Source organism: Magallana gigas, chromosome 6, assembly GCF_963853765.1.
Source record: "Magallana gigas chromosome 6, xbMagGiga1.1, whole genome shotgun sequence".
NCBI lineage: Eukaryota > Metazoa > Mollusca > Bivalvia > Ostreida > Ostreidae > Magallana > Magallana gigas.
In genome coordinates this window covers 28,262,175-28,287,343 of record NC_088858.1, presented here as the reverse complement: position 1 = coordinate 28,287,343, position 25,169 = coordinate 28,262,175, and the positions used below count along the sequence as shown (strand labels likewise).

The following is a 25,169-nucleotide window of genomic DNA, read 5'->3' as shown; positions in this document are numbered from 1 at the left end:
CGTCATTTAACAGGAAGTTGACGTCCGATTGGTACAAAAATACATCCCACGATATGGCATGCCTTAACAAACACTGTGTTAAAATTTCAAGCATCTGCGATAAATAGTTGCTGAGATAAATGCGACAGAAATTTTTGTTATGGACGGACACAGACAGACAGATGGGCAGACAGACGGACAGACAGACAGACAGACACACAAGGGTAAAACAGTATACCCCCTCTCCTTCGGAGCGGGGGTATAAAAATTTTCTTCAAAATATAATGGAAAGTGCTACCTATGACTTTATCTATAGTCATATTTCATGAAACTATACACAAACAAACTTGGATCTAACATTATCTATGATACTAGACTTTGACCCGTGCGTGCACGGGTTGACATTGCATATCGGACATTTACGAAATAGGTACATCAACACACCTTATTATTGACATTTACATAACAAAGCTATAAGCCTACAATAATGCTATTAATTTCACTACACTTTCCTTAGTTTGAATAATCTAACTGTGTCTCGGGAAAGGCCCTCACCACAGTTAGAATGCCTCCCTTATACTCGTAATGTAGCAGAAAATTGCAGAATCGCTCCGGAATGATTTTGGAGAAAGTTAATGAAGTTGCCTTGAAAATAACAGTCATATTCATCACAACAAACCTTTCTGAGACTGCAAATACCTTTCAACTAAAAAATTGAATTCATAGAATGGAAGAATCCAACACCTTTTCACGAACGTACTCGTATTTTTTTTGTCAAACTGAGTCCGTAGGACATTATTCATTTTTACGATAAAACATATTCTATCTTCACTCTCCTAACAAATATAATGCAACTTTTTTGCATGTAATCAAATATTTTTTGTCATCAGGAAGACAAAAGTAAGTAATTAGTTAAAATGTATGTTTGTTATTTTATACTTTCTCTCATAAGAAATCATTAATATATATGAACAGAATATATAGCAAAAGTCCAGTGGAAATTTACCTGTATTTGTATCATCATATCTGAGTTTATTCATACAGATGTGATATTGTGGAAACATAAACTAAAGATCCCGTTAGCGTGAATGTATTGCGCAAGCGCAAGATTGTAAAATCCAAAAAATCCAGGTGATTTCCGGGATTTTTCCAGGAATTTTCGTTGATTATTAATTAACGAAGCTTAACTGAGAAAAAATAAAAACAAATTGGTAATCTTCAAGTACCAATGATGTTTAAAATATATAAAACAAAAGACAGTATTCTTCCAATTTCTCGGTATTAAAGACCAAAAATTTGAGTCTATTATTTTAATATAGTAGTATAGATAATAGCTCCATATATACTCACTTAAAAGAATGATTGTTACCCTCTTTTATTGCGAATATTTAACATACTACATTAATTTTTGTATTATACATAACTTCCGTTTAAAGGACTGTAGATTTTAACTTTAAGGTGGCTCACTACAACATGAAATATTTTCTCAAATCAGCAGAAAATTACTTGATTATGATAGACATTATAATGAAGAAGTATTTAAGTCTAATCGGCAAGAAATGCGCAATTTTGGATGAAAAATTTCATTCAGTTAACATGAACAAAAGCTCCAGATGGATTTGAACTCATGATCTGCTGTTCAGAAGCCCAATACTTTATCCACTGAGCTACGATGATATACAACACAACTGAACAATATAAACAGTTCAACAAAACATTTAAATCGCCATCTTGTGACGTAGTGTCTTAAAAAGTAAAAGTGTAAGTGTAGTTAGGTACCTTAAAGGACTGTAGATTTTTAATTAAACACAAGGAAACTATACAAGCACATCTTGGAGATTTTAAAATCTTGCTTTTATTTTTCTGTCAACTGTAAACTAGATGAAACTATGTAAAAATGACTTAACCCTTATGAAAAACAAGTCATTTAAAAATTAATTTCCTCATTATCTTTGGGTCCATTTGGGTTCATTATTGGTTACAATAAGGTAAACATACACACTGGCATAGCACTAGCAACACAATTATGAATACAAGAGTTTTTTAAAAATTAATAACTTTAAAACCAAAGGATAAAAAGTAATACAAGTTGAACATGATGGGTGATTTCTGTGTAGGATGGAATGGTACAGTAACATCTGCATGAAAAAGTTCTGCCTTCTCTTTTATTCTCACATTCATTTATTTAAAGCTTAAACTACCGGTAATCCAATTTTTTAAAATAAGAGCTAGTCACAATTAAAAATTAATTACATAAATACCTGTTGATTAAAAGTTATAATATTCATACTTTATTCCTATAAAGTATGACAGAAAGTTTGAAATCAATTCACAACACCATATCGAAAAAGAATTCTGGAAAATGAAGTGGGGACAGAATGACTGACAAACCAAAATATAGACTATAGTTTCACTGGTAGAGGACTAAAAAATATATCTTTCAATCTTTTTACTTTTTCACAATGATTCAGACAATGTCAGATTATTCAAATATACATTGTGAACTTTTAATGAATAAGAATTTTTAAAGTTATGTTACACTTAAATATCTCATTTTTATTTATAGTGATCATTAAGTCACAGATAATTCTTTAACTTCATCTATCTACTGGTAGATCACCTGACAGGTAAATTGCTCTCTCTATATAATTCTCTTGCCTCATCCCTTACCACCCCCCTTAACTCAGTATCTCGATCATGAGCCAGTCACAGTGGAACTTTCTCCAAGCTGCTATTTTTCTAGCCAATTACCGAACAGTGATAGAATCAGCTGATTTGCATAGTCATTGTCTTTCAACTTTGGTGTCTGCGAAAGTTTTACATTTGATGTGGAAAATGAAAATAACTGTTGAACATCGCAAGCAATTAAGGCCGAGGTTTTATCCCTGCATTCTTCCTATAATAACCTGGGCCTTACAGAAAACAGAGAACACTAAAGCCTCAGCATCCCAATTACTGCTGACATCAATTGATTTCTGTTAAAATTAAAAACCCATGCCAGCAACACAAATATCTGCATCAAAGAAATATTCAAATGCAATTAGAAAGCAACACATTCTAGTGACATCATCTTATTTCGGAGTTACCATGCCGATGAAATATTCTCTATTCAACCTCTGAAGGTTCCTTGGTTTGTCTTTATTAGTCTTAACCTCTTTTAAAATGGATGAAATATGACTGAAGAGAACACTGTGCATATCTATGGTACTGAAAATACTTTTTTAATTTTGATATATGAAAGAGGCTGCAGTGCTCAATGTGGTCATCAAATTACCCAACAGATCTATACCATTAATTTTTTGAAATCATTTTTTAAGCTATATAAACTATAATTTGGTACAGAAAAATCAATACATTTAGCTTTAAAATTTGCATATTTTCATGTACATGCAGAGCTCAATATATTATAAAAATATCCACAGCCCTAAAGGGGCATGGTCACGATTTTGGTCAAATTCAGTTTTAATGTTTTTATTATTTACGATGCTTTAGGAATATATTTCTAATGATCATGTGAAATTTGAGAGTCAGGCGTAGAGTTTTGAGCCAGATCCAAGGCTCACAATTCTTTGTCATGTAAACAAGGCTCGTGCCCTGTTTTTGTTTACTTATAGGTTCAATACACCAGTAGAAATCATTTTCAAGCTGATTTGTCTATCTTAAAATTCTTTTTCATTTTAACATAAATAAACAGTTTCTAACGTTTAAAACAATCATTTCAGATCTAAAACTGGAGTTTTCACTTTAACATTCAAAATGTAAACAATGTAAGCAATCCTGAATCCAATGCAGTTTCATTATTATTTGTTGAATAACAGTTATATGTATTGTTTTCACAGACTTGGGTATTTGTTTCTGACCTTTTACATGAACTTTTGTAAACACACTAAGGTCTTTTATTTTCATCACAACTCAAACTTTAAAGGTCTTATACCTAAGATACAACACTTTGAGACTTAGTTTGCTTGTAAAGAAAACAATACCTTAATTTGCAAGATGCCAAGTGGGAATTCTAGAAAGATGATTCTACTTGTAATTAGTACATACTTATTATATCATAGATTAGACCATTTAAACATGTTGAAATGTGTCTATTTTGATCTTCCATATAAAGAAAAAGTTTTCTAGCATTTATCTAGATAACTGTCCTCATATTACATGTTCCAGTAAAATTCCACAAAAATTTTGTTCTTTGAGGTTTTTTCTAAGTTTTTTACTGTCATTTAGCTGATCCAGAATTTGAAATAAGTTATCTATAGATCTACTGAGAAAAAAAATAGTTATCTAGAAAGAACATTCCCAAGTTGTGAAATTTAATGACATTGTTATAGAATTTATAAGACTCAGAGCATCATACTATTTACCAGTGCTGTTTGTTTCATTTCCCCTCTCAATGATTACTGGTATAGTGGAAAGCATTATTTCAAGATATCCCCCTTTTGATGATTAATACTGTCTTAAATCATATTATAGTCCATAATAAGAAAGTACCTACATGTAATTAGTCCTAAATCAGCTATATACATGTATACACAAAACCACAAGCAGAAATGATATTTCTGCCAAAGTCAATTCAACTTATTTTTGTTGCTAAATAATACCAGTAATTCATTTAGCTTTTCAAATATATATACTTAGTCTACATGTATGCTAATTATATAATGCAAATTATTTTGCGAATAAACATTCAATATTGTAAATTTATCACATGTTTATCTATTAAATAAGCATTGGATATGACTCATGTAATAAATTTTGATATAACACTGTTCTTACGCCACATGACATCATAATTAAACATTATGTAGCTTAAGAGGATGATTGACGTAGAATGAAAAAGTAAGAAAATAATTCAGTTGAAAGTGTAGAATTAGAAATGTGAAGCATTTAATGCTGTTTCATATTTATTCATAAATTGATTAAAATATGTAAGAAAATGAAATCTTCAAGAAACTTTTTTCCATGCATCAAGTTGTTGGCGCCTTATAAAAGACGGCGATAAAAGACAAAAAAATCTCTCATGATTTGCGATGGTAATGATTTTTATCGAACCCATTGCGTGTTTTCTATATCCTTGCCAAGGCTCAGAGATAAAAAACATGAAGTCGTTGGATAAAAATTATATACAGGGTTGACAGCATCAGCTGAGGATACTAAGGTCAAGGTCAGTAAAACAAGAGTGGAAAACTTATTAATAATATGCATCTTATTAATAATACAACTCTTTCAAGTCATATTTCCACGGAAATCATTTGTGGGGCAATAAACTTTAATCAATCTAGTCTTTGGAAAATCAATACACATTTTCATCAAACAAAATTTAAAAATACCATCTTGCTTTAATTTTCAATTTATGCAATGATTAGAAATAAATCATGTCATTTTTTAATTTTCATTTTAAAACCTGACAGTGTTCAAATTAAATATAGATTTCTCTTTAAATTCTGTCATAGTGATTAGTTGTATACTAAGCTTCCTCAGGTTAGTTTCCACCTCTATGATGTGAGAGTGATAATTTGTATGTAGGATGACTCGACAATACCTGGTAATTGATAATGGTTTAAGTACTGCAATAATTTTCTGGAGGTTCTCTAGTAAATAGATTTCCATGCTCCCTATTTCTGCATTGTTAAAGGAATAAATTCAATAGTTAAAGGGACTTAGATATGATTTGACTTAAAATTTTCAAATTTTATTTTTCCATTTTCAATGTTTATAATGATAAATATTGAAGTTTATAATGCTATGTCAAAATTTGAAAGTCAAATATCAAGTTATAAGCAAGATACAAATTTTATAATTTTTTGTTTGTGAACAAAGCTCTAATATCGTCATTGTTTACATAATATGTGTTGTATTGGTGTAAGTTTCAATAAAAAATAATTTTCGTTTGTTGATAATAGTATTTATGAAGAGATTGAATAAATTTAAATTGTTTTATATAAGTCATTTTCTCTAAAAAATGGTAATTCTCTACATTACATTTTTTGTAAACAACCATTAAACTTGAGCTTTGTTTATATTCCTCTGTATCTCGATTGTAACTGGACTTTAACATTCAATATTTTGGTCAATCATTTAAAATGCACCACTAAACCATTTTATACATAATAAATAAAAATAAAATTTTTGATCTCAATTCGTGTCCAAGCCCCTTTAAGATTCTGCTAAAATGAAAACTCTTGGACACAAAAATGTACAGAAGTAAGAAAATAAAGGACAGCTTATACAGAACCTCTGGCAGTGATTTTTCAACAGTCAATTAAGGTCCGAATTTCCACCCCTTCCCCTTTCCCCAATTTAAGGTTCTCAGATCCTCAGCCTCAAAGTATTTTTCTCATCATAAAAATGTTATTCATCCTTGAAACTTTATAAATAAAATAAAAAGAAAATTTTTTGATGGTATCCATGCATTAATGAAGTTAATGCAATTCTGGGCATGATGAATATATTGGAATAAACGTATGCAAGTTGAGTTCAAATTAGGAAAAAAAACAGCTATCCCAGTGCATCGATGACTCAAACATCTTTACCTTTAGGTTGTAGGTCTCTGTGGAGCCACTAAGCCAAGCAGTTCGTTGAATGGCTTTGCGCAATATTAACACTACAAGACTAATTAAATTTGTCTACATAAACCGCATATTTTATGGTATGAACAAAAAAATTCCAGATAATTTAGAGATATCAAACATGGCTGAGGATTGGAGATCGTTAACCTTTACTTTTTCACTATTGTTTATATTTTTGATTAGCTCTCTCTTCAAACAAAACTTTAAATACAGTACACTGCAATACTAAGTTTTTCTCAAATGATCAAACCTTTCAAAGCCATTGTGAGGTCCGTTTTTAAATACGCAGGAAAATCACAGTCTGCATTGGAGACCTGTACTTTAAAAGAATAACCTTGGTTGACAATTTAATTGAACCCTGGTACTCTTGGTTAGACTAAGCCAATGAATAGCACTTGTATGAGGCAACACAGTAGTTGACAAAGAAAATGCACCACAGTAGAATACAAACTTTAATCTTAATTAAAATATAAAAGGTCCAGCACTAGCTTACCAATAAATAAAAAGTTGTCCCATTACACTCATCTACCTGTTCATCCAAAGAAGTACCATTTAGCTGGAGGTAATTAATTTTCTGTCTTTACTTATACATGTATCTTTATACATGTGTCCTATGTTTATTTTCAACAATCTCATCGTCAAACAGATTGACATTATTGATAAGAGCTTCAGTATTTGATCAGTAAGTCATTACTTTAAAACCAAAAGGGTAGATCAGTTTAAGAGTTTATAATTTTAAAAGATTGTTAAAATGCAATTGTACAAATTTTAAAACTGCAATGTAAAATATGAATATGATTCACTCCACATTATAATTCTCTGTATCCCATACCTGTCCACCTTAGGACTCAGTTTGCCACATATACCAGAAGTCAAATTATTATCTCAAATGGAAAGGGGCTCATAATTATGTAAAAGTTTTAGAGTTTATAATTTTAAAAGATTGTTAAAATGCAATTGTACAAATTTTAAAACTGCAACTTAAAATATGAATATGATTCATCCACATTATAATTCTCTGTATCCCATACCTGTCCACCTTAGGACTCAGTTTGCCACATATACCAGAAGTCAAATTATTATCTCAAATGGAAAGGGGCTCATAATTATGTAAATAAAATTATGAGATATCAAAAGACTTGAAGTTTTGAGAGATAGGAATTGGAATTTCTATACCGATCTGTGATATATATACATACAGTGTAGTATTGAAGACATTGACCACTGTTTATGCATTTTACACAATATTTGTGTTCATTTCTCTTTAAACGAAACAAATCATACAAATATTATATTTCTTATTTCAGGATCATTAAGATGTGCAGTGAAATTCAGTTGCAGCCAATTGTTAGACTAGAATCAATAATGTTCAAATCAATATTTTAGAAGACATATAAAATATAAACACATGGAAATCATTCAAATGAATTATGAATGCCTTTTCAGCATGGTAGGAAACAGGTGGGCTTAATGAAGGTATTTTATGCTCTCCTGGAAGCTCTACTATTTGCTAAATATCTCTGGAATCACAGGAAATTATTCCATCTTTGACTTCCTTTTCTCACAGCTTGCTATAAGGAAATATAATGAATTGCAAAACACAATTTATGACGTCCCTTGGAATGTCAATCCCATTTAAAAATGTCAAGGTTAAGCAAATGGATAATCATAAATGGTCATTTTCAAAAAGAACTAAAACAAGAGGCCCATGGGCCACATTGCTCACCTGAGCAACAATACGCATTATAAAATCAGCTTAATGGAGTCAAAATAAAAAAATTTGTGGACAATGTGGTATATTACATGTTGATCCTGTATAAATACAAGAGGCCAACAAGCCTTAACGGTCACCTGAGAAGCATATAACCCATACATAAACATGTCGAGGAGTCTCATATATTCATTTAATTGGGTTTCATTCTAGAGTAGAAAATTTATAAATTTGTAATGACGACCACCTCCTTGCCTAGAATCTTGCAAAAAGAACTTTGAAACCTATAATTTTGGTGAAAAACTTAAAGATCTGGTCTACAAAATCATGAATTCAATTTTCCTTTCAGGTGTAAGGGAGTAAAGAAGATAATTTTTAAACATTATACGCATTAACACCTAAACATCCGTTTTGGCCCTGCCCTAGAGTCAAAACCCATACTCCAGAGGACATGAAATTAAAAATTTTTAGTAGAGGACTTACCGGTGAACATACCGTATATCGGGTATTTTTTACGTGCTGCTAATTTTTACAAGTTTTATAATTCCGTAAAAATTAAATGCGTAAATTTTCAGACAAGTAAAAAAAACACCGCACTTAAATTTTCTACATTGTACGTATGAGATTAATGTTCATTACCTTCAGCTCAGTCCCTTATGGCTGTATATGTAGGTATATTTGAGCGTTTTTGGTCACTTTGTGATAACAGTTCAGATCTTTCTATTCAGTCTTGAGTATTTTTTAAAACTATGTATAATGCCACGTTAGTAGCTAGATGTCTTTTTTGGTTGGGAGAGAAAAAAAAGGGAGAGAAAATTTTTTTGAAATGGAGTTGTCTTTCTTTTTTTCCAGGTAAATCGAACTGAGACAAGCACATGGTGTACATCAATGATGATACCCAGATAAATAGGAATAAGTAAAGTGTATATCACAGATGAAATAAAGGTAAATGTATAAACACAATCATAAATATAAAGAATCGTTAACAGAAAAACAATTTTCTGATTTGTACATGTGTGTCAACTGTAACAAAGTCACAGTGAAATTTTCCCCCCTTTAACACAGATGATTTTAATTTTTACAGACATGTCCAATTCATAAAAAAATTACGCCTAAAAATTCAAATCACCCTATTTTATGACAAATTCGTGAAAATCACGGCAGTAAAAATTACCCATTATACGGTAATTATTAAGTCAGTTTTTAATACAGATGTGTGAGAATAGAGAAGAAGATTTTAAAATATTAAATGCATTAACACTATATTGCCATATTGCCCCTGACCCAGGGGCCATGAATTTCACAATTTATGTAGAGAAGTTAGTGGACGTCATAACCATGTATTCAGTTTTTTGCCCACATGTTTGGGAGTAAAGAAGGAGTTTTTTAAGATTTAATATTACATTTTTACAATATGACCATATTGGCCCCACCCTAGAGCCTGAACCTCTGACACAGGAGTCATGAATTTCACAATTTTGGTTGAGGGCTTCATGGACGTCATAATTATACATTTAGTTTTTCACAACAGCAGGTGTTATATTATGGAATAAAATCACATGGTCTTATTGGTTCTAGGTAGACGAGAAAATCACACAAATCTGAGGTTGTGAATGTCACTTGCAAATCCTACTAAGTGGAGTCAATGACATCATTGAAGTCTCTGGAAAATATTTTGATTATGATATAGTATACACATAATTTATCCAGCTATCATTCAGGTCTAATTGATGCCATCTCCTTTTTTTATTTTTTTTGCTTCATCTTCATGTTTCAAGAAATGTTTACTTAGATATATTTATATCTTAATGGAGGAGCTAGTGGCTTTCAAGAAAATATGGGTTCATTGCTTCAAAAAATATTTCTATGTCTTTTGTAGCTTAAATACATACACTGGTATATATTCAATATCATTTAAGAATTCAACAACCATTAATTGAGGAAATGAGTTAATCTTGCACTTGAATATTCACTTTCTTCTATGAGCAAAATCCAATGTTTATTTCTGCTTTTGATTATCTCTATCTTTAGGCTTCCCTAACTGTCTATGTGTAACAGTATTAAAGGCCAAGTTTTTTAACCGGGTGGTTTACCTCAGGTAAGTTCAGGTGGGGGTGGAGCCTATATCAATAAAGGTGTGAAGCCCCGAGGGAAACACATTTGCTTGTGTATACATGTCTATAAACACGGGGTGTTAAAATGCTTTCAACAGAGATTTTTCAAGATCTAGAAAAATATTGTATTTATAATATGTACTTGGAAAAGCAAATGGTCGATCGTTGAGATGAATATAAAAGCATGAAATAACCGCGTGCGACATGGCCAAAATCTTTCGTTTGGTTAAACAAGTTTCTGACAAGATCCAGTGAGAGTTTATCGCAATGTTTAATGCAATATGTTATCAGCGTACCTACTCAAATACTAATGCAACATTTATACAATATACGTTTGTATTACTTCTCCGATCAGTTGCTAAAGTACACATAATTCTACCTGCTGCACATGTTCTAGAGTTGTCTGTACTTGTTTCTTTTCCGGTTTCGGCTCGTGAAAATTCTCATAGAAATATGATAATTAAAGTTATAAATCGTGGACCAAATAATTGATTTAATTTAATTCTGTATTCTCAATTATTTACAAACATCTTTATTAATAAAAGAAAGTTCTCATAGATGATTGGCGCCACATGATTTTGACAGACTGCAGGTGATCAGCGCGTTTCAGTGTGGTAAATAAATGGAGTTCGAGTAAATTTTTAATTCAAATCTTTCACAATTTTCAAGAGCAGAAAATTTAATTTAATTTAATCGCTGTCAACAGTAGTTTCTTTTGATTATATTTCATCGTCACGGTATCCATCAAAAGACAAGAGTTGCATGATAGTCGCGAGCAATAGACATGGTTTACACAGGACAAGTAAATGAATGTCAATCATTTTTTAACACCCAATCTGGGGAGAACTTGAGAAGGTGGCTCAAGACAGAGACAAGTGGAGGAGTCTAGTCCTTGCCCTATGTGCCCCTGGGCATAGCAAGGACTAGGTAGGTAGGTAACCTGGGGCCTCAATTCAGTTGATTGTCAGGGGCACACTGACCAAGTAAATTTGAAGGCGGTGCTTATTTTCTCAGTCTTTAAGGTCAAGATCTATTAAATGATTCCAGACAGTCTTTTTGGTGCTAGAACTATTATGACGTCATAATTGATTTGATGAATTTTTTTCCCGTATTTTACGGCTTTTAAAGAATTGTGTGTAAAATAAAACAATATTTTGACATTCTATATTTAATCACGGGATAAGTAATTCCGGTACCTATATTCTATTTGACATCATTTTAAAGAGGAGGTCAAGAGCTTGTATAATGCCGTTTTTGGAGAGACGGTAGGCATTCTAGATATATTTCATTGGTCAAAAATGGACAAAACTCCGAGATTTGTTACTTTTATCCTTCATATTGCATAGAAAACGATTGTTTAAAACATGATTTTTCATTGTTTTTTCCAAAAATTTAAGCCCCGGTACACCCTATCAAATAAAGTAATAAATATGAAGCATCATTAAAAGAATTTATATCCTGAATTTCATAAACCTGTAGGCACCTTACATTTACTAGATCTTGACCTTAAAGAGCTTAATATAAAATATGATCCAGGGCTGAAGAGACTAGAACTGTATTCGAATACAATGTATAAAAACAAAATGCAATCCAGAATAAAAAAGGAAAATCCACGAGTACTTTTTCTGGGTTTTAATGCAATTTATGGTAGGAATCATATATTTATTTCACACTATGAGAACATATAGCATATTTGAGTCAATACCATCATAGATGATTCACATGTTTAGGCAGCCATCTTTATCATTACGTAAGGTAAAACTCGTTTGGTAGGAACACCGATATAACTAAATCTCATATATAGCGAAGTTTATTTCGAATGCCCGGTAAAATTCTTATCAAATCTTTGCAAAACTTTGGGGTTATATAATATTATTTGTATGTACGGATACAAGAATGTACGGATATAGCGAACTAATTTTGAGTCCAGTAGAGGTGAAAAATGACAAAATTTTAACAATTTTATAAAAAAATTCTTTACAATTAAAATAGTTTGAACTACCATAATAGTTTTCATAGTACTTCCATTCTAAGCCCCAATTAGCAAAAATTGTAGTCTGGTGAATGAAAACATGTATATAGCGAATTTGCTACAGTTATTATTATGAATTTGTTAAAGGGATATAATGAAATCAATATAAATATAACGAAGTAAATCCATTGATCCCTAGAACTTCACTATAACTGAGTTTTACTGTATTTTTTATAATCATAACAGAGACGTTTGTATGCATATACCATGTCATATGTTTAAGCATATTATTTCAATTTCAATTAAGGTAGCTCCATACTCGTAAAATTCTCTGAGGAAAGTTGAAAAACCGAACTGATTTCGACTTAATAGACTTAAATGTCATCAATTGTTAGAAAAAATATACATGTCATCACACTTTTTGAGATGCCAGGTAAACATAAACTAAAGCATATTTTAGCATTAGAAAAATGTATTTTTTTTCTGTTAAAAGTAAAATCTTGTGGGCAGAAATTTGTTTTTCTTGTTTAATTTTAATGTCAACTTTATCAGAAAACTAAAATTACAAAAATATTTTAAAATTAATCGTTGGAATAAGAAAAACTATAGCATTTAGACATACAACTGAGAGAAGAGTCAGAAAAAGAGTTATTTCCCCTTTGCATAGATAAAATATATAAAAATTTGGAAATTTAGTATAAAATTAAGTGCGAAAATATCTTTAACCTACCAATAATTCTAATTACATCCATGTGATTATATTCACATGAAATAAATAAAACTATCTTGCACAATTTTTAAAGAATTCAAAGTTTTACAAAAAAGTGTGACGTCACAGAACACTGGATCTACTTTAAATCCAAAAAACCGAAGAAATCTAACATATGACACTACATTTGTAGATCAATTATGGGAATTTTTGATTTTCTCCTTTTTTCTTTATTAAAGTCTTGTTTGCCTTTTTCAAAACTTGAATTTTCATTATGGGTATATTTAACTAAATTAAAAAAAAAAAATTACGGAAGTAGTTACTGATTCAATCATAATACACCATAATACAAACAGTACCGATCAGACCCAACCTAACAGAAAGTAAACCCAAACTAAACCCTAGGTTTACTTTCAAGGTTATAACCCTGGGTTTTCTAGAGTGAACCCAGAGTAAAACCAAAGTAAACCTAGAGTGGACACAGAGAGTAAACACCAGTCAGAAGTATACCCCTAAAATCAGACCCTGCATGTATTTGGAATATACAAAGGACAGATATTACAGGCAGCAAGACATGATAAAAGATAGGTCTGCTCTACACTTCAGTTGACCCCAAAAGCAAATCCAGAGTAAACCAAATTAAACCCCGACTGGCGAGTTAACCCACAGTAACTCCCAAGTGGATGCAAATTTGTAAAAAGCAGATCCAGAGTAAGTTAGTTTAGTTAGTTAGTTAAAGCATCTCCGTGCCATGAAGACACATAGGGTCGGCGCTCATCCTAGTTTCCATAGTGCTAAGGGGATGATAGTCCTTGACTCCCCCTGGATGGGACACCAGTCCATCGCAGGTTAACCCCCGGCGTTGGTTGGTACCCAATTTCAGCTGGGTGGACTGAGACAATGTACATTAAGTGCCTTGTCTAGGTACACAACACATAACATCATGTTACCACAGCAGGGTTTGAACAAGCGATCTATCGGTTACTGGCCTAACGCCCCAAACCACTGAGTGTAATGCCATATGACTCAGAGTAAACCCAGCCCAAGTAAACCCCGAAAGTAAACCTGGGGTTTAGTTAGGGTTTACCTTGGTGTTAGGTTGGGTCTGATGGGTACTGGTAGTTTTAAATATTTGTATTAAATCTATATTTACTTAATGTAAAAATTTAGAAATGTACATATTTCACTTCAGTCTGCAATTGAATAGATACACAATGCCACTTTTTCTCTATAGGCCTACTGATATTTCCCCTAGATCATATCTATAAAATCAAGCCAATATTCATTGTTACAGAAAAAATTGATTTTCCTAAAGGATTTATTATAATGGGAAAAACAATCCTTGAATATGAATTGAGTTTGTCACTGCCTCCTCTGAATCTCTAAGGCTACATACCTGCTAGATGAATAAATTTATCTATGTTAATTGTCTGTAATTCAACTTTAAAATCAATATTTCTTCGTCTTCCTTGTTACCATGACTACAAGTAAGCACAGTCATGATTCAGGAAGATGGACACTGAGAATTTTGACTTTTTAAATGCTATCTGATTTTTAATCAACGTATCATATTATAATTAAAACTAACCATTTCTGTGAGTATATGTAATTATTATTTTGCTTTTTTAGGGAGGGGGGGGGGGGGGGTTCCATCTATTTATAAATCTACTTTAATGTTTAAGATAATGCATGTATAATTCAATAGTTAATACTAAAGCATCAAAACTAATTTAACCAATTATGGTAACCCTCTGGATTAAATTCTGTTACATTGAAAACAATGAAAACAACTATTCATACGAGGTAAAATAAAAAGTTGGGTACTGGTAGAATTTTAAAAATTGTGCACTAAATGACTGCAGGATATTTAATAATGTTTTAACAAGAGGCCAACTGGCCTTAACGGTCACCTGAGTAGCAAATAACCAATACACAAACTTGTCGAAGAGTCTCATATATGCATTTATTAATTAATTAGGTTTCATTCTGGAGTAGAAAAATTATAAATTTGTAATGACGACCACCTCCCTGCCTGAAATCTTTCAAAAAGAACTGTGAAATCTATAATTTTGGCAAAAAACTTAAAGATCTGGTCTACAAAATCATGAATTCAGTTTTCCTTTCAGGTGTGTGGGAGTAAAGAAGATAATTTTTTAACATTATATGTATTAACACCTATACATCCATTTTGGCTCTAGCTGCCCTAGAGTCAAAACCCGTACTCTACGGGGACATGAAAATTAAAATTTCAGTAGAGGACTTCCTGGTAAACATAATTATAAGTCAGTTTTTTTAAACAGATGTGTAGAAATAGAGAAGAAAATTTTTAAACATTATATGTATTAACACTATATTGCCTTATTGCCCCCCCCCCCCCCTCATGTCCTGAACCCCTGACCCAGGGGCCATGAATTTCACAATTTAGGTAGAGGAGTTAGTGGACATCATAACCATGTATTCAGTTTTAGCCCACATGTGTGGGAGTAGAGAAGAAGATTTTCTACGATTTAAATTTTTTTTTTTTTTTTTTTTTACTATATGGCCACATTAGCCCCACCATAGAGCCTGAACCTCTAACAAAGGAGTCATGAATTTCACAATTTTGGTAGAAGGCCTCATGGACATTATAACCAGGCATTTAGTTTTTAACAAATATATATGAGAGTAGAGAGGAAGATTTCTAAGATTTAATACATTTTTACTATATGGCCATATTGGCCCCACCCTAAAATCTGAACCTCTGACCCAGGGGTCATGAATTTCACAAATTTAGTAGAGGGCCTCATGGACATCATAATCATGCATTTAGTTTTTAACAAATATGTATGGGAGTAGAGATAAATATTCTCTAATATTTAATACAATTTGACTATATGGCCATATTGGCCCTACCCTAGAGCCTGAACCCCTGACCCAAGGGTCATGAATTTCACAATTTAGGTAGAGGGCTTCATGGACATCATAACTATGCAACCAGGTTTTTTTCCTCAAATGTGTGGGAGTAGAGAAGACGATTTTTGAAAATTTGGCTTTCTTTTGCATATTTGGGCCCTCGAGCTCATGTGGCGCCCCGGGGGTGGTAGAGCCATGAATTTCACAATTTAGATTCCTCTTACCATAGAGATCCCTCACACCAAAAGTGGTAACAATCAGCTTTGTAGTTTTTAAGAAGAAGTTAAAAATGTAAAATTGTTAACGCACGAAGCATGTCACACGACGACGGACAAAAACGGATAGTAAACTCAGGTGACCTAAAAAGTCTATCCCCCCACCCTACTACTCAAAATTTTGATTTTAACGAACTTGAATCCACACTATCTGAAGTTGCTTTCACCTAAGTTACAGCTTTTCTAGGCAAATGGTCATTAAGAAGATTTTAAGTTTTTTCTTTATACACTCCGATGTACAAATTTGTCCCCCCCCCCCCCCCCCCATTGTGACCCCATCGTGACCTCATCCTACCCCACTGACTTCATACATAGTCAGCGCATGTTTGTCTATTGTTCTATGTTTAACAGTAGTTATATATTTGCATTATCAAAGTTATGTCAAAGGGAGATTTATAGAAAAACATGTGCTCATGGTTTAAATGAGAAACAAGAGGCTGTTGGGCCACATCGCTCACCTGAGGAACAATAGGTATGATAAAATCAGCTTAATGGAGTCATAATACAAACTCTCTGGACAATGTACATGTAATACATGTAATAATACATGTAGATCCTGTATAAATAAAATCCATTTTCCCCCTGGATATTCTTATGTTTATAATCATTAGTCCCTTTTCTGGCTGATTAGTTTCTGAGAAGAAGATTTTTAAAGATTTACCCTATATATTCCTCTGTTAAAATTAGACCCCCCATTGTGGCCCAACCCTACCCCTGGGGATCATGATTTTCACAACTTTGAATCTACACTACCTGATGATGCTTTCACACAAGTTTCAGCTTTCCTGGCTGATTAGTTTCTGAGAAGAAGACTTTTAAAGATTTACTCTATATATTCATATGTTAAACTTTGACACCCCATTGTGGCCCCACCCTACCACCGGGGGCCACGACTTTCACAACTTTGAATTTACACTACCTGAGGATACTTCCACACAAGTTTCAGCTTTGCTGGCTGATTAGTTTCTGAGAAGATTTTTAAAGATTTACTCTATATATTACTATGTTAAACTTCGACACCCCATTGTGGCCCCACCCTACCCCCGGGGGCCATGATTTTCACAACTTTGAATCTACACTACCTGAGGATTCTTCCACAAGTGTCAGCTTTCCTAGCTGATTAGTTTCTGAGAAGAAGATTTTTAAAGATTTACTCTATATATTCCTATGTAAAACTTTGTTCCCCCATTGTGGCCCCACCCTACAATCGGGGGTCATGATTTTTACAACTTTGTATCTACATTACCTGAGGATGCTTTTACACAAGTTTCAGCTTTCCTGGTCTTATGGTTCATAAGAAGAATTTTTTTTAGGTCCTTAATTTTCAAAACTTAGGCTAAAAACGCTTTGTGCCAAGTTTGGTTGAAATTGGTCCAGTGGTTCTTGAGAAGATGTTGAAAATGTGAAAAGTTTACAGACAGACGGACAGACAAACAGACAGACGACAGACAAAATGTGATCAGAATAGCTCAATTGAGCTTATAGCTCAGGTGAGCTAAAAACTGCTTCTTCTTACTTTCACTTTCCCTGTTGTAACCAAGGGCTGATTCATGTTGAATATTATAATTCACCATATGATTTCTCACCTCAGGTAACTTTGTGAATACAAAATTTTATCACATGACGTGTAAGGTGGCATGTTATGTGCTAACTAGGACAATGTTTTCGAACATGTTAAGTTGTCATTTAGCATTGATTTAAAGTCTTTTGTACTAAGATGGGCATGGTCTATTTTTTGAAACGATAGTAAATAGTTATACTTGTACCATATATAATAGATAGGGTTATGGTGAAAGAGTGATCACAAAAATTTTATACATGGTATTGTTATTCATGCTAGTCTAATTTTAGAACCATTTTGTTAATGTCAGCTCTTATGAATATTAATTTCAATCTTATGTTTGATCAAGGGCATATAAGCGAAAATTTCTCCTTTTCTCAAAAGTTGTAAAGAGAAGAACATAGAATGAGCTTAATGTATCACAGTCTCAAATCTTATAATTGGAAATTGACTAGACTATTAAGGTGGTATTGGACACTTCCATGTTGTGACGTATTGTTAATCGAAATAAACAATAAAGTGTAATTATATAAGTAGTTTCATTCCAAAAATGGTCACCTTACTGTAGCGCAGTGGGTTAGAGGGTTTACTACAAACTTGTAAGTCATGAGTTCGAATCCCGCTGGGGGTTTTACCATTTTTACCTTTACAAATATTTTTAAAATCTATTTTTTGGTTAAATATTGTAAAATTTGAAAATTCTAAACCGGTGAAAGTTTTTCAATTATATATATAGTACTTTATTACACATTAATAACGACAGATGTCCCATACCACCTTAAAAAAATTAAACAAAAGTGATATTAGGTTAAGAAATAACGCAACAGAAGTGACTGAAGAAGGGTCCTAAACCTGGCGCTTAGTGCAGTCATCCTTTAAAAAAAGTTAAATCACTAAATAACTTTAGTTTTACATTTGACACACTTCAGACTTCAGTGTAGTATCAATATTGTTTACTTATGAATTACATTGACCCTTACTCTTTCACTTTTAAACATTGTAGGTTGTTTTCATATATAATGATAATTCATCTTATTAATCCACAGAAGTACATCATTTTGTAAATGAAATTCTCATGTCTTGGCAGGTGATCGAGAATAGTCCAATAATTAATAATGCTTGTCCTGGTATTTTTCAAACAGTGATATAGTTTAATCAAACTACATTGACCCTTTTTCATGCTGATATAGCCATGCATGAGGGGATATAAGAGTGAATCAGCATTGTCCAAATGGATCTTGTCTTATTGGTGAGGACTGCTGGTTTCTATGTAAGCCAGGTCCTGTAGCTGTAGGCCTATCAATTTTTCAATCTTGCCACCTTAATACTGTTCAAATGCATCATCGCAGATTAAGCTTCTCTAATAAATCAATATAAAAATAATATCTGTTACCTGATTATTCACTGCAGAGATAATTATCCTTTTAGCAAAGAATCGAAATCTCCTTTCCATTAAAGCACAGTCGCCTGAAAATCACTGAGGGAACATGGCAATTCTAATAAGTATTTCTACATGTGCAGAATTAAGTTGGGGGTATTTAATTTTTTAATCTAGCTCCAACAATGTAGTCGTTGAGCCTTTGCTATTTAATTTTAACATCCAGGCAAACAATAGCTCTTGACTACGTCTATTTTTGCAATACCCGATTTGACGTCATGAAAGTACATTGATCTACTTTAAGCACTGTGTGTATTTCAAAATATATTGTAAACTGCATGTTGAAATTCATTGCATTGCATTCATGCATTGTATACCCATATATTTATAGACAAAATAAATTAATATTGCCATGCTTTACAAGCAGCAGAAATTGAAAGGATGCGTAACCTAGGACAGTTCCAAATACTTTCAAACAATTCTAAACTATGAATATTAAGTTGGTCATATATGCTTGAAATCTACAATAGCTTATTGGTTCGAGTCAAATATAAAACCAATATTATTGAAAAGCTGGAGGATAATCCATAGATGCAGCGTGTTGCAATGAATTTAAAATATATTCAATGACTATTGCTCTTTAAATGAAAGAAAACTCAACCTTGAATGACTTTAAATCATTTCTCAAGACACTTGTGTGAAAATCTCTCGGGATGTATTCTCCTGGTTAGATTGGGTATTGTGAAGGCTGGTCTCAGTGGAGCCATAAACCAAATAATTCAGGGTATTATTCTCAGGTCTTAGAAACATATTACAAATCAAATCAAATATAAATATCCTAAAGAAATTTTGAGATTAGTGACATAACAATCTTAATCCCTTTGTTTATCAAAATTAATTAAATGTCTAAATAGGTCCACATCTGTATAAACATAAGCTTTTTAATAACTGTATATAGATTCAGATTTCATTTAACCAAGGCATTAATTAATACATGTAACACAGACAAAACCATTTGTTAATATACCTCATAAAATCATGATGATGAATAACAATTCTCAGGTGTGACAAAACATGAAAATGTTTACCACAAGTTAGAATTTTGAAAATCAATTCTGACTATGACTGATTTGAACAAATTCTAAGATATCGTTCATGGCTCATGCTCAAGATGTCCAAAGTACATTTGCCAGCTAATTACTATATATTTCATCCATCAACATCCTCTCCCCATCCCAGAACAGGGGATAAAAATTATTTTTGATAAAACATCACTGTTTTCATTTTCGAGATATACACAGTACCCACCTCCAATCAGTAGAAGAACTATATAATTATATATAGATCCTACCTTGACTTATTCCTTGTTTAACTGACTCCGGCTGGACTGCAGCCCTTGTATAGGAGAAGCCATAAAGTAGCCAATTTCCTTGATTGTCCCAGCATCGCTTTAATCAAGCAAGCAGTAATGTTCCGATGATGAAAATGAACCTGCAATGTTGATCTTTTTATGTTAAAATGTTGCATTACAATAGGAAGAGGGGGAGAGAATTAATCTGCTGAACTTTGGCTGCTGTGCAAAAGAACATAGGAAAAAAGCCATTCTTATCATGCAAAGATCACTTTTCATTTGGAGGGAGAAGTATGGGTATAAAAGGAATGAAATCCTGCTTCAATGATAAAACATTAATCAACAGACAAAAATCCTGTATATGTTCTGAGATCTATTAACCTCTGAAGTTTATACTGCCAACCAGGATTATAGAGAGATTGTTTAACATTCGATTCCAGACACTACAGTTTTTAAGACTAGATTTTGGGACGACATTAATGTGGTGGAGAAGTGATTGTCCTTTTACCGGGTAATCATGCATTTAACTTTAAAGTGTTAACACCATCTCAAAGTTCAACCATTCATAAAAATATTTGCCTCAACCTTTTATTGAACATTGGCATTCAGACATTTGTTAAAAGTATACATTTAATGACTTTGACAGCAGATAATACAAAACATATTACCGGTACATACATATTCAGTAGGAATGGAGACTCATACCGTGCAATTACAATTTTTTATGCATTCTTAAATTATAAAAAGAGTCCCAGGGGGCACAGCGCTCACATGAGTCTTAACTCTGATCAAATTAGCATAACAGTATCAATATCAAAATTTCTTGACAACTAAGTACAGTAGACCTTGCTGAAAATTTTTGATTATCCACATACATATATGGTAAATACCAAGCCCCTTTAGTTGTTGTACATGTAAGAAGATTTTTCTCTATTCCTATATAACCCCCCCCCCCCCCCCCCGCCACATTGTGGCCCAATTTTTCTCTATGGATGGAATTCATGGTTTGATCGAACTGTAATCTTGCACAACCCATGCTTTCATACAAGTTACTGCTTTTAGGACTGAAAACTTTCCCAGAATATTTTTAAAGATTTTCTCAATATATTCCAATGTAAAAATTCATCCCCCCAAATTGTGGGCCCACCCTACCCCAGGGACTATGATTTGAACAAACTTGAATTTACACTATTTGAGGATGCTTCCACTTAAATTTGAGCCCTCCTTGCCTTTTAGTTTTTAAGAAGAAGATTCTAAAGATTTTCTCTAGATACATTCTTATGTAAAAATCCATACCCCCATTGAGGCCCCACCCTACCCCCAGGGACTATGATTTGAACAAACTTGAATTTACACTATCTGAGGATGCTTCCACTTAAATTTTAGCCCTCCTAACCATTAAGTTTTTGAGAAGATTTTTTTATAGATTTTCTCTATATATTCCTATGTAAAAATTTATCCTCCCATTGTGGCCCCACCCGACCCCCAGTGACCGTGATTTGATCAAAGTTAAATTTACACTACCTGAGGATGCCTCCACACAAGTTTTAGCTTTTCTGGCCAAATATTTTTTGAGAAGAAGATTTTTAAAGATTTTCTCTAGATACATTCTTATGTAAAAATCCACCCCCCTATTGTGGCCGCACCCTACCTCAGGGGACCATGATTAGAACAAACTTGACTCTACAGTGGGGCCTCAGATATCTGGATGCCAGATAACCGGACGCTTCAGTTTACGGATTATTTTATTTGGGAACAGATTTTTTATACACTGTTTTTTCTCATTTATCCGGAATTCCTCGTTCCAGATCCGGACGGTTTGTTTTTACCACAAAACACCGATTCACTACTAATCTTTCTTCATATAACAGGGACATATATACTAACTGTTAGGATACACGTCCCTGATATAACCGGACCCTAGAATTTAATGATATCCCACTCAGTACAACAGATTACCCCTGTCAATTAAGTTTTACACCTTTTTTACGTGCTAGACACTCATGAGTAGCTTGTATAAACACCGACTTCCCAAATCACTTTTAAAATTACCGAGAGTTCTGGCCAGACAGGATAAGTCACGCCTCACAGCTCGTGGCTTGGATATCTTAAACTGTGCACCTGTCAAGTGCCATCGCATTTTTTAAAGATCCCTGTATTTCAAATAAAAAATATGCTTATTAAGGTCAAGATCTAGTAAATGACTCCAGATTGTCTTTTTGAGCTAGAACGACGTCATAATTGATTTGATGAATCTTTTTCCCGTATTTTATGGATTTAAAGGAATTATGGTATGTAGAAAATAAAACAATATTTTGACATTCTATCTTTAATCACAGGAAAAGTAATCCCAGTACCTATATTCAATTTAACATCATTTTAAAGAGGAGGTCAAGAGCTTGTTTAATGCCATTTTCGGAGAGACTGGAGAGGCATTCTAGATATATTTCATTAGTCAAAACTCAAAAATGGATAAAACTCTGAGATTTGTTACTTTTATCCTTCATATTTCATAGAAAATGGTTGTTTAAAACATGATTTTTCATTGTGTTTACCAAAAATGTAAGCCGGGTGCGCCAGTACACCCTATGAAACAAAGATACAGTGAAGTTGCCAATTCCAGGTCATCTCCAATTCTGGGTCACTGGTGTGCATTTCATGTCACATTGTTTAAATTGAAGCATAACAAACTTAATAAATACATTGATCATTAAATGATATTCGCAAATTAACATTCACAGACCCTCCGAAAAACGAATTTAGAAATCAAGCGCTTTCGAGATGGAGATTGTCACACATCTTGACATGCTATTTTCATTATTTACGCTGCAGCACAGGTGATGTAAAAGTTGTGGAAGGGCGTTAATGGATGAAAAATATTTCACATACATTCAGTTATATGTCAACAATTATTCATAATGATAACTGCTCAAATAAATTTACACCAATTAATTGATCAATCGGAAGGAATTTCCCCAATTGCGGGTCACTATGCCTGAAACATATTTTTCTGCGGATTTATGAAAACGTGAAAGAGATATAAATGAGAATCAATTGAATAAAATGATCCATCCAGCTCAGGTGTCATTTTATTTATCTTGTTTGTTATTTTTCTTAAGGTTTATTTTTCTTTTTGTCACCATGATGACATAATGATGATCATTTCATTGTGAATTACGACTGTCAGTTACATACGGAAATTGGTCCCTGTTACTTAAGTATCAGTACCGGTAGTTGTAAATATATTTTCTGATCGGCATTATTTTTTAATTGCTGCAAATTTTAAAAAAATTGTGTTCTGAGACGATTACTCGACATTACTAACACTTTGAAGTTACACGACCCGAAAATGGAGACAAGAGGCCCATGGGCCACATCGCTCATCTGAGAAACAATTGGTATGATAAAATCAGCTTAATGGAGTCATAATACAAACTATCTGGACAATGCACAATAATACATAATACATACTTTGTATCTACACTACCTGAGGATGCTTTCACACAAGTTTCAGCTTTCCTGGCTGATTAGTTTCTGAGAAGAAGACTTTTAAAGATTTACTCTATATATTCATATGTTAAACTTTGACACCCCATTGTGGCCCCACCCTACCACCGGGGGCCACGACTTTCACAACTTTGAATTTACACTACCTGAGGATACTTCCACACAAGTTTCAGCTTTGCCGGCTGATTAGTTTCTGAGAAGATTTTTAAAGATTTACTCTATATATTCCTATGTTAAACTTCGACACCCCATTGTGGCCCTACCCTACCCCCGGGGGCCATGATTTTCACAACTTTGAATTTACACTACCTGAGGATGCTTTCATACAAGTTTCAGCTTTCCTGGCTGATTAGTTTCTGAGAAGAAGATTTTTAAAGATTTACTCTATATATTCATATGTTAAACTTCGATCCCCCATTGTGGCCCCACCCTACCACCGGGGGCCACGACTTTCACAACTTTGAATTTACACTACCTGAAGATGCTTTCATACAAGTTTCAGCTTTCCTGGCTGATTAGTTTCTGAGAAGAAGACTTTTAAAGATTTACTCTATATATTCATATGTTAAACTTTGACACCCCATTGTGGCCCCACCCTACCACCGGGGGCCACGACTTTCACAACTTTGAATTTACACTACCTGAGGATACTTCCACACAAGTTTCAGCTTTGCCGGCTGATTAGTTTCTGAGAAGATTTTTAAAGATTTACTCTATATATTCCTATGTTAAACTTCGACACCCCATTGTGGCCCTACCCTACCCCCGGGGGCCATGATTTTCACAAATTTGAATTTACACTACCTGAGGATGCTTTCATACAAGTTTCAGCTTTCCTGGCTGATTAGTTTCTGAGAAGAAGATTTTTAAAGATTTACTCTATATATTCATATGTTAAACTTTGACACCCCATTGTGGCCCCACCCTACCCCGGGGGTCGGGATTTTCACAACTTTGAATCTACATTACCTGAGGATGCTTCCACACAAGTGTCAGCTTTCCTGGCTGATTAGTTTCTGAGAAGAAGATTTTTAAAGATATACTCTATATATTCCTATGTAAAACTTCCTAATTATCTCCCTTTGCAAAAGGGCGTGGTCCTTAATTTTCACAACTTTGAATCCCCTTAGGCTAAGGATGCTTTATGCCAA

General features: G+C 33.2%; 1 protein-coding gene across 4 annotated transcripts in view; it reads right to left on the bottom strand.

Moving 5' to 3' along the window:
• Positions 1-25,169, bottom strand: part of LOC105342947 (sodium/potassium/calcium exchanger 2) — a 72,064-nt gene that overhangs the window by 36,821 nt on the left and 10,074 nt on the right. For 2 of the 4 annotated variants that reach the window (XM_066086606.1, XM_066086610.1), the window contains exon 2: positions 20,512-20,651. The gene's annotated coding sequence lies outside the window, so the exon portion shown is untranslated. Of the gene's footprint in view, positions 1-19,175; positions 19,378-20,511; positions 20,652-22,563; positions 22,585-25,169 lie in introns of those variants that run through there. The other 2 variants (XM_066086608.1, XM_066086607.1) reach the window with 2 other exon arrangements.